The sequence below is a fragment of the Myotis myotis genome, unplaced genomic scaffold, assembly GCF_014108235.1.
Source record: "Myotis myotis isolate mMyoMyo1 unplaced genomic scaffold, mMyoMyo1.p scaffold_m19_p_1, whole genome shotgun sequence".
In the NCBI taxonomy this organism is placed as follows: domain Eukaryota; kingdom Metazoa; phylum Chordata; class Mammalia; order Chiroptera; family Vespertilionidae; genus Myotis; species Myotis myotis.
Window position 1 is genome coordinate 112,544,542 of NW_023416313.1, and position 11,343 is coordinate 112,555,884.

Here is an 11,343-nt window from a genome sequence, read left to right on the forward strand (position 1 = left end):
GAATTCCCTGACCATATTTGGGGAAATGTTAGCTAAAGATTTTAAGGGATATTAAATTGAAATAAGGAATTCTTCTATAATATGTAGACAACTTACTAATAGCTAGCAATATTTACAAAGACTGTTTGCTCAACACCATCACAGTCCTAAATCATTTGGCAAAAAGAGGATATAAAGTATCACTTCACAGGGCCAAGATTTGCAAACAGGAGGTGATATACTTGTGATTCCAACTGAAACAGGGTATTAGGAACTTGATGGCTGATCAAAAACAAACCACTGCTATGATAAACTTCCCATAGAACTGGGGGCAACTTCATGGGTTCTTAGGGATTGCAAGGTTTTGCCAAATTTGAATTTCAAACTTTGGACATGCATCTTGGAGACCCCAATCTATGGGGAAGACTGAGAAAATGAACCATACAATAAAGAAGATCCTGGCAAAAATATGCCAGAAAACACATTTGAAAGGGACCAGGCACTCCCTATTGCCTTGCTCCAGATTAGGGTATCACCCCAAAGTGGGCTTAAATTAACATGTTTTCTCATTGCAGGTCTATCTACCCATCTGATGAGCCCTTGCACCCATTCCAGCTGGAAGACTGAGTTTTACTAAAGACCTGGAAGATTCAAGGTCCTGAACAGCAGTTAGCCATGCAATGGACCCATCCCTATGATGTCCTGCTGATTACACACTCTTCCCTATAGCTTATGGAAATTAAGCCTTGGATCCACCACACTCAGATAAACTGGGCGCCACCTGAGAAAGACTTGTGTCTTGCTGCTGCTGTTGATACTGAAAGGAAAAGCTGGACCTGCATTCCTGAAAGATATGTAAAATTCCTCCTTTGGAAAGGGATGGGACCTCCCAAAGCTAAGTGACAATGTTATTTTTCATATTACTATTACTTTTTGACAATTGCTATCCTTTATGGCCACACTGGGACTGATAATGCCTTTGTCCACATGTCCCAGACAGTGGCTTTCTTTGTAAACTTATCCACTCATTGTTGTCCACCCAAAGCCTGTTCAGAATTAGATCATGGGGATCTTTCAGTCTCCTCCATTTCTGGTTTCATAACAATTCCTCCTGCACTACTAGGCATAACTCTCACTAAATTCTTGATTGCTTGTCTACACAATAGGTCTCACTTTGGAAGCCCATCTGCACCATCTCTTAAAATATGAAGCAGTCTACCAGCTTCACTTGTCAGCAGTGCCATCCTCTACCCACTGAGTATGCCATTTCTGAAGACAGCAATTCTTCTCCCTCGCATAAAGACCTCCCTCCATTCTTGATCTCCTTCTTCCTTTAGTAGATAGCAAGAATCTCTGGACCTGGGGATTGGTAAGACCATGCCCCTTGACAGCAGGAAGAAACTACAGAAGATGAGAACTCCCTCTGTTTACCTTTGCACGATTACAAGGGTCCACAGTTTTGAAGGGGAGCATTGTCATCATAGACAGTCAGTCAGAGTGCTAGAGAGTCTCCCCCACTGGCCAAGATGGTGGCAGGGGGAGGTTCTCACACTGAGCCACCAAAAACTAGGAAGATGCATAGAGAGGGCTCCAGCACCCTGAAAGCTAGCAAGAGAATTGGGTAGGAAAAAAAATACCTCTCCTCCCTATTCTTGTAAGAACTGTTGGCTTGAGCAGGAAGGAGAGACGGTCTTTGAGACAGGAGTCCACCATTCTCCCAGGTAACGCAGCACCCGAGTAAAACCTCTTTCCTTTTTGCAGCAGCATCTGTCTCATGAGTTTGACTTTCATTGCAATAGGCAGCCAGACCTGCATTTTTCAGTTACATATTTAGAGAAAAATTTTAGTGATGATGGGAAATGCTTGCATTAACTAGTTGCATCCAAATAGTAAATAAAAAGTCCAAGGCCACAGAGCTACTGTGAGCCCTGAGAGGGAAAAAAGACTTCTACTTAGAAGGGATCCTGGTGGCTAACTGGGCTCAAATTAAAAAAGCAGAAGCCTAGCAGCCATTTCTGCACAGGGCTCTCTCAAACAAACTGCACTCTATGGAGAGGCCTCTATGCTAAACTGCCTGCCTACACTGTTTCTGCCATCTGAGCCAGACCAAGGTTTCCTGGAATCCTCTTTCAACCAATAGAACTGAGGCTTTCCCCATTCAATCAGAGCTGCACAGCTCTGGCCAATCAGAGAGGCTCTATCCTGATCAATCAGGACAGTGCCTTTGGACTAATCAAACTCTGAGGGTTGATTGACCAATCAGGGACTAAACACAGGGACTCCTGTGCATACAAGCCGGCCTCCTTCTGGCTCAGAGAGTGCACTGGCTTTTCTATTGAAGGATGAAGTCTTTCTCTCCCTGGCTGAGCTGCAACAGTGAAGATATCCTGCAAGAGCAAGCCAGCCCTGCGTGGAGCAGAGCAAAGCAGGCCACCACTGGAGAGGGACCTGGCCCAGAGCGGTTCTAAGCTGTGCTGCTTCAGAGCCTCACTGTAGCAATGTTGAGCTGTTTGCATTGAATACAGTCTCCTTCTTCATAGTGCCCCAAATTGGGGATTCCTTTGGCATTGAATTGGTGCCAACAACCATAGGTTGACACTACTTATATAGTATATCAAGCAAATTATATATACATACTGCTATAAACAGCATATTATCTAAGGAAACACGCAAGTATTAACAGTGATGAATTCTGGAAGGCATTACATTTGTATTATAGATGGCAGTCATTTCCCTCCTATTTGATCTTCTAAAATAACCTTTCACACCCATAACTCCATCCTTCCAATCCAAAGAGAAGTTTTAGGCTGGTATATTTATGCCAAGTGATTCACCCTCCCAGTGATGGGTGATTGGACCCTGTATATACCTGACCCAAGGTGAACCTACCAGAGACTCCATCACAAAATTGGACTACTAAACTCAGCAACTGTGGTTATTCAGTGGTGGGATATGTGTAGACTTAGGGCTGGTGACCATCTTGGGTTGTATGCAAGCAGAGGAGGCCAGTGCAGATCTGCAGCTCTCGGTTATGACAGCTTCAGGATAAGCAGCACATGCAGGTGTGCATGCACACACAAACCCTCCTTAGAAAGCATGGGGGAGGAAAGGTTGTAAATATTAAGCTTTAATCCTTTTGTCTCTGCTGTGTTTCCAACAATATCTCTTTTTTGCCTTGAGCTAATTAGAGAGGGTTTCTCTTCCTTGCAAGTGTGCTTTAGATTAGCAGGTGACTTTTATTTGTTTATTCATACAAGTTTGTTTTTTCTTATTCTCCCACACTGAATGTATTGTTGCTTTTATTAACAGGAAAATAATACTAAAATTAAAACACTGACATGCAATGGAAAAAAATATTTACTGGGAAGTTCCGGGTTGATTACTGGCTCTCTCCTCCAAACCTTTCTTTTAACACTCTGTGCTTCAGAAACTGAAGCAGTTTGGTTCAAAATCCAGGAGAGAGTTTAAGTTTGGAAAGTGTCCATGAAAAAGTCTTGTCCTATACTGAGCCAAGCCCTATCATTTCCCACAGCAGCTCTCTGAGTACTCCAACAGCAAAGACTGATGGCAAATAAAAGATGAAGAGCATGGTTTTCACCGTTGATTTATGGACTGTAAGATTGGAATGGTGAGTCATCAGCAGCATGAATCGGGAGGGGTTGCTGCAGAGCAGCTCAGTTCGCATAAAAATTCTGTTGCAGTGTCACATTAGCTCAACGGTGGCTTTTTATTTTTAGAAATATGATGAATGTCATATAGTTGATTACCACTTTTTATGACACATCAGATTCATGTGAAGTTACATCAATCCCAAAGGGTAATACAATTCAGGACAGGACTGTTTGACTAAGCCTATTAGCTAATTCTTATCCCTCTCAAGGTCATCATCTCATCCTCTTACCCACTGGGAGTAAAATTCTAACTAAGGAATGATTGGAATTGATTTTGGAAATTTTTAGATGCGCTCTAAGATTTCTATGGGGAGGCTGATTCTGCCATATTTGATTTTCTCCTCAGTTTGTTGAATAAGTGAAAAAACATTCATATTGTGCTAAGGGATGAACCTGGGGGATGAGTACTTAGAAGTAACTTTCTGAGGGGTTCAATTTGGGGACCCAGAATTGTGGTTTAGGAGCCTGGGGTGATGTTGGGGATAAAGTGGTGATACAATTTCTCCAAAAGTATGTCTTCTAAAAGGATAAGAAAATTATCATGAGGAGAAAATTATTGCCACTTTAATAAAAGAGGAAATTTAGACCAGAAAAGTTCCATAAATAGAATCTAAGAAAGCTGTCATATCCCTGAGGAGAGTGATTCGGGACTGAAACCAGGCAATGGATCTGCACCCAGAGAAAAAGAAGACCTATTTCCCAAGAGATTCTGAGACCTGTGAGAGAAATGAGTCAGTGCTGAAGTCAAGCAGAGGTAACCTGAGTCTAAACCTGCAGCTGACCCAAATTTAATAATAATTGTGCTCTGCTATTCCATTATGAAGTAAAATATCACATACATTTAAAATGGCGAACTAAACTTATTATGATACAATAGAAGGATGAAGGTTTAGATGAGAAGGAAACAGGAAAATGCTGATGCCTTTTCCCTAGTGAATCTTTACCACTACATATACAGCAGGTAGTGTTTTGCTGTGTGACACGCTACCCTACAGTGTAATGATTTAAATGACCATTAATTTATCTCACAATTCCATGGCTTGGTTGAAAAGTCTCTCTGTCAGGACAGGATTGGCTGATGCTGCTGGGCTTGCTCATGCTTCTCCAGTCACCTGGCATGCTGTTGGTGGTGAGATGACCTATGATGGCCTCACCCATGTTGGGCATTTAGAAGTCTCTTGGCAAAGGTCTGGATGCTTCTTCACATGGTTTCTCATCCTTTAGCAGCCTAGCATGGCTCATTCACCTGGTAGAGCCCGGGTTCCAAGCACAACAAGAGGACAAGCCTTTCAAAGCCTCTGATTGCATCATCTTTGCTAATGTCCCATTGGCCAAGCCATATACCTCTTGGTGGAAGTGGAATTTATGGCCATTTAAAAAAATCTACTACAACTAGATAGTAGGGTCAGTAAATAAATAAACCAGTAAGTCCTCAGAACTATAGAGAAAGGGTTGGGATATCAAGGACACAGTCCTTAGCTATAGAAAGTATTCATTTCTTGGATAGTGTTAACAAAACAGTGCCTGAATGTCCTTTTAGTCTAGCTAGCAAAGGCTCCGTCTAGGGACTGCCATGGGTTATGTTATCCCAAAGCCACGTTTGAAGATCTGAGTAGGACTGCAAATACCATTTTGGAACAATCTTGAGATGTCATGGATGTCTGGGATCCATCTGTTCTTAATCTAAACAGGCAGGTACAACCACCTGAGATTATCTGAAAACCTAATCCTGATGGGGAAAGAGGGTCTACCTTTTCTTTTCAAGGGCAGGGAAGAAGAGCCAGGAGGAGCCAAGGATGGCTAGGTGAGTAGCAATGACAGGTTAGTTGTTTGAGATGGAATCAGGAAAATAAATGACTATGGATGGTAAGCCCACTCCCAGAAGTAAGCAATAAAAGTTAATAATAAGCAGAAGAATATGACCTGGATAAAATGTTAGGGAACATTTAAAGAACCGGTGGAAGAAATGTGATATTCTCCTGAAGCAGTTTGAATTTTTTAAAAGATGATGAGCCAGTAAAGATTCTAAACTCAGCTCTGCCACTAATCAGTTAGTTATGTGCCTGTGGATGAATTACCTCTTTTAGTTTTCTCGTTGACAAAATCAGAGATTTTGACTCAATGATTTTTCCAAAGTTCTATCCAGCTCTAATATCTTCACAGAAGCTAGAAAAAGGAGCAAAGGATTGGCATATGTGTGAAAGGAATGAGTCTATGTTAGGAGGAATCCCTTGCAGAGAGCATTGGAACAGGTATGGAGGAAGATGTGAAATCTCTAGAGTGTTAATGACATGAAAAATCCCTATCATGCCTTCAACAAATATTAACTGAAGATCTACTATATGCCAAACAGAGTAGTCAGTGAATGACAGCAGCTTGCTCTTGCTCCTGCAGCTTCTTCCTGCTTACAGAATCATGCAGGTTTGTTCAAATAATTTTAGAGAAAAAGTAGGATTTGTAAGCACATGCAGCTTTATTATTCAACCATTTCTCATGAAGAGTGGGATTGGGTTTGCCAAAAATGGGCAGACAGGGTTGCTGAGACAATTGCAGGCACAGATTACATCAGACAACTCCTCTGACTTCCAGTTTCTTCATATGCAATATAAAAGGGCAGATTAGATCATCCCTAAAGTCTCATTCAGCTCCAAAATTCTGATCTGGCTGCCAAGTGGTGCTTAGTGCTTTAGCTCAGCAACCCCACCTAGCGTCTCTGTCAAAAACCTCCAGTAGTCTGCCACTGACCAGTGAGGGCCCCTGAAGAGACTGAGCATAACTGAAGATAGGCTTGAGAACCACGATAACAGCAACAGGTTAGTGGTGATCACAGCTCACACTGGCATAATGTTTACTATGTGTCAGGCACTGTTCTAAGTGACTAACATTCACTTAATTTTCACAAGAAATCTATGATAAAGGTACTAATAATACCCTTACTTTGCAGATGAGGAAATGGCACAGAAAGATAAAGTAACTTGCCTAGTAAGTGGCAGAGACAGAATTCAAGCCCAGGAAGTGGCCTACCAAATACATCCTCTTAACCAGCACACTTTCCTGATTTCAAGCTAAAAATTACAGAATACTTGCCATGTGCCAGGCACTGTTGAAGGTTTCTGCATTTTGTACCTCCCTTAATCCTCTAAACAAAAATATAATGTGGGTACTAAAAATCACAATTTTTCAGATGACAACTCTTAGACCAGAGAGATGAAGTAACTTGTCTAAGCCCAAGTAGTTGAGAAGTGATAGAGACTGGACTCAAACTTCAGTATTCTGCCAGAGTGAAGGGAGCAAACCAAAAGGTGCATCCAGGCTGCTTCCATCTGTCTAGATTTTTTTCTCCCACTTTCCCAAATGTCATTGCTTCATTATTCTTGGTACAGAAAGAAACGATGCAAGCATCAAATGCCAGACGTAGTTTTGTTGTGTGTTTTGTCAATTATCTGAAAAGTCAATTCCTAAATATTCAGAATTTGTTAATTCTGCTGATGGGTAATGCATGCTTGTATGCATTTTTTAGGTCTCTCTTGCTTCTCATTTTGAAGCAATGTTACCAGGTAAGTAATGAAGACATGAAGTGTCAGAGGAGGTTTATCAGCTCTCCTTTAGGAATCATCCATCATGGTTTCAACTACCACTTTATGTGAATGCCTCCAGACTACATCTCCATGCCTCACCATGCTGATGGCCTGAGAAATGCATCTACTCTCCATTGACATTATCCTCTCTCAGAAGCAACACTCAAGATTCATTTAGCCAAGACTTAAAAGCACTTCTTACATGCCAACCACATATGCAAAACCCTTAGGCCGTTAGAACACTGGCACATGGGAATCCAATGGAAAGACAGTCCTCACTTTCAAGTTTTACAAGAGTCTGGTGGGGAAGATTGGTCAACAGTCCTTTAAAACACATGGTAATAAATGCTATGATGGACATGCTTTGGTATATGCAGTGACATTTAATCCAGTCTTAGAGAGGTAAGAGTAGGATCTGGTTAGGTTCCTTAGACAAGTGAGTCCTAAATACTGAAATTAACATAATTCTCGCCAAATTGTCTTCTTCTTAATTATACTCATTGTGCTGTCAATTTTAGTTTCCCAGGCTTCAAACTCAGCCACTGTGTACTCTTTCCTTGTTCACAAATCCACTATCAAAATTAATTATCATGTTCAGTCAATTCTTCCTCCTCAATATCTCTTCCATTCTTTACATTTCCCCACTCTAGTTCAATCTCCTATCTTGTCAAGCTGGGCTATTGCAAACGTTTATCATCTTAACCTTAACAATTCACTCCTTTCCAACTCTCCCTGCACCATACCCCAGAATCATTTGCCTAGTATACTTTCCTGCTCAAAAATCTCAAAAGGTCAGTTAGCGCCCAAAGGATAAAGACCAATCTCCTTGTCCTGGCAGCATTCTACCTCGAGGTTTCTCCTACCCCTCTATCTAAAACTCCTACAACTTCTTTGTAAGAGCCTCTGCTTTCAATCTAATGATACCACTATCCCTCTAACCCACCTGTCATGCCTGTGTTGACTTTTACTTAGCCTTCAATTCCCTTTTAGAAAACACACACACACACACACACACACACACACACACACACACACTTTAGAGGCCCAGTGCACAAAATTCCTGCACTGGGGGAGGGGGGGAGTTCCCTCAGCCTGGCCTGTGCCCTCTCCCAGTCTGGGACCCCTCAGGGGAGCGGGCCTAAGCCAGCAGTCAGAAATCCCTCTTGCAGTCTGGGACCCCTGGGTCCTTACTGCCCGCCTGCTCGCTGCTCCTTACCACTTGGCTCACTGCTCCTTAGAGCTGCTGTGGAGGCAGGAGAGTCTCCTGCCACCACCATTGCGCTCACCAGCCATGAACCTGGCTTCTGGCTGAGTGGCCCTCCCCCTGTGGGAGTGCACTGACCACCAGGGGGCAGCTCCTTTGTTGAACATCTGCCCCCTGGTGGTCAGTGCTATCATAGTGACCGGTTATTCTGGTTGTTCTGCGGTAATGGTCACTTCGGCTTTTATTATATAGACTAGTGGCCTGGTGCACAAAATTCGTCCGGGGCGGGGGGAGGGGGGGAGGCGGGGGAGGACTCAGCCTGGCCTGCACCCTCACCAATCTGGGATCCCTCTCACAATCTGGGACCCTGGTCCTAACCACTCACCTGCCTGCCTTCCTGATCGCCCCTAACCACTCTGCCTGCTGACCTGATTGCCCCCAGCTGCCCCCCCCCCCTGCTGGCCTGATTGCCCCCAATGGCCCCCCCCCTGCCAGCCTGCTCACCCCCACTGCCCACGGGTACCCTCACAGGTAGCAGGTGCTGATTAGGAGAGAAGGGCATGATTGTTTCCTGGGACTGTAGTTAATGGAAGCTTTGCAGAGGGTTCCGCAGGCTTTGGAGGGGCAGGCTCTGGCCAGCAACCCTGTAGTGGTGGTCGTCCCTGGAGGTGCTGGTGGGGGGCAGGGAGTTGGTGGGGGGGTGGCGCTAGGAGGGCAGCAAGGCCTAAGGGGGAGTAACTGTCAAACCTTCCCACTTGGTGCCTTTCTTTAAATTGTAAGTGGCTATTTCACAGCTCTACCTGCTCAGGGCGGGGCTCCAATATCCTGGAGTGGGGTTGGGGCTGGGCTAAGGCGGAGCCAGGTGGGCTAGGGGAGGGTTTAGCCACGCCTCCAGCAAGGTTCTGCGTGCTTCAGCTGCAGAGACAGCACTGCTGCTTTGTGTGTGTGTGTGGGGGGGGGGGGGGGGTCTGACCCTGGGGGGCCGCTCAGGCCTGCCTCCACCCGGGTCTGGAGTTGTAGGGAGGAGAGACCTGCCGGCCCCAGTGGAGGGGCCCTGGGTGCCTCAGGGGCGCTGACGGGTGGTTGCCGGTGTGCTATTGTTGTGGGTGCCCCTGGCTGAGGAAGAGATGGGGAGTTGGAGGTGTGGGCTGCAGGGGCTGGGGTAGGGTGTCCATCTGTCCCCCCAGGGGTGTGGGGGCTGGGGTAGGGTGTCCGTGCAGGGGGATTGGAAGAGCTCCCAGTGGCCGCTTCCTCTTCCTTCTTTGCAGTCTGGGCTCCTGTCAGATGGTCTCCTCAGAACCCTGGGAACTTGGCTACAGCCACCCACCACCCTGCTGCATATGCATCAATATGCAAATAGGTCGTTACAGGAACACCGTAATGGCAAATAGCATATTACCTCCTTATATGTATAGATTATATGTGTAGATATCCTTTCTCTCCTTTTTAGATTGAATTTATTGAGGTGACACTGGTTAATAAAAGTATATAGGTTTCAGGTGCACAATTCTACAACTCATCATCTGTACACTATATTGTGTGTTCACCATCCCAAGTCAAGTCTCCGTCCATCATCATGTATCCCTCCTACTCCCTGCTCCCCCCTCCCCTGGCAATTACCACACTGTCATCCATGTCCATGAGTTCTTTTTATTTTTATTTATTTTTTGCTCAACCCCCCACCCCCACTCCCCTCACTCCACGTCCTCACACAGCTGTCTGCCTGCTCTATATCTACGAATCTGTCTATTTTTCTTGTTAGTACATTTTGTTCACTAGATTCCACATGAAATCATATGGCACTTGTCTTTCTCTGATTGGCTTATTTCACTTAGCATAATGCCCTCCAGGCCCATACATGCTGTTGCAAAGGGTAAGATTTCCTTCTTTTTTTTACCACTGAGTGGTACATTTACACAATGAAATACTACTTGGCCATGAAAAAGAAGGAAATCTTACCCTTTGCGACAGCTTGGATGGACCTGAAGAACATTATCCTAATCACTCCTTAAAGAGCCGTTACAACTTTGCCTCTTTTATAAAGCCTACCTTAAAAAACTACAGAGTTTATTGTTTGTACTGGTCATTTGACAATTAGCATGTTTTGCCTTTTGCTTTAGTCAACTGTATAAAGGTATAATTTACATGCAACTACAACCCATCATCACACCAAGATATAAAACATTCCTGTCACCCCCAACATTTCCTTCTGCCCCTTTGCACATAGTGCTCCCCTGCCCTAGACCAAGGAAACCATTGATTTTCTTCATTACTATAGATTAATTTTTTTCTTTTCTGGAATTTCATGCAAATGAAAACATGGAGTATGTATTCCGATCTGAGTCTGGATTTTTTCACTCAACATAATGGTTTCAAAAACTCATTCATGTTGTTATATGTGTTTGTTCTGTTTTATTACTGAAGAGAATTGCATTGTGCTTTTTGTTTGTTTAATTTTGTATGGTTTCAGTTGTACAATATTATTTGCTTATTCATTCACCTGTTGATGAACATTTGGGTTGTGTGGGGAGCTGGCACGTCCATGGCATACTCAGCCCCAGGGCGCCTTATGTGCCATGCCAGCTCAGCCTGGTTCAGTGACCCTGAGTGGGAGCGGTGAAAGGATTAAGACAGACAAGAGAATGAAAGCTGGGTCTCGGTGGGACGCTGCTTCTCTGAGAGACAGCACCAGTGCCCACAAGCCGTGCCTTTATTTTATAGCAGATGCCACGAGGCAAAGTAAGGGCGTGATCAAGATGTTTACAACATTCTCGTGAGTTTCACTCCTACTCAACTACATGCACCTGAACTATATCAAGCCCACATCACTCAGGCACGTGGGGCCACGTGTTCGGACATAGGTTCAAGCTTACAACTACAGCTGTTGGCTATAATTGTGCTGGGAGGGCCC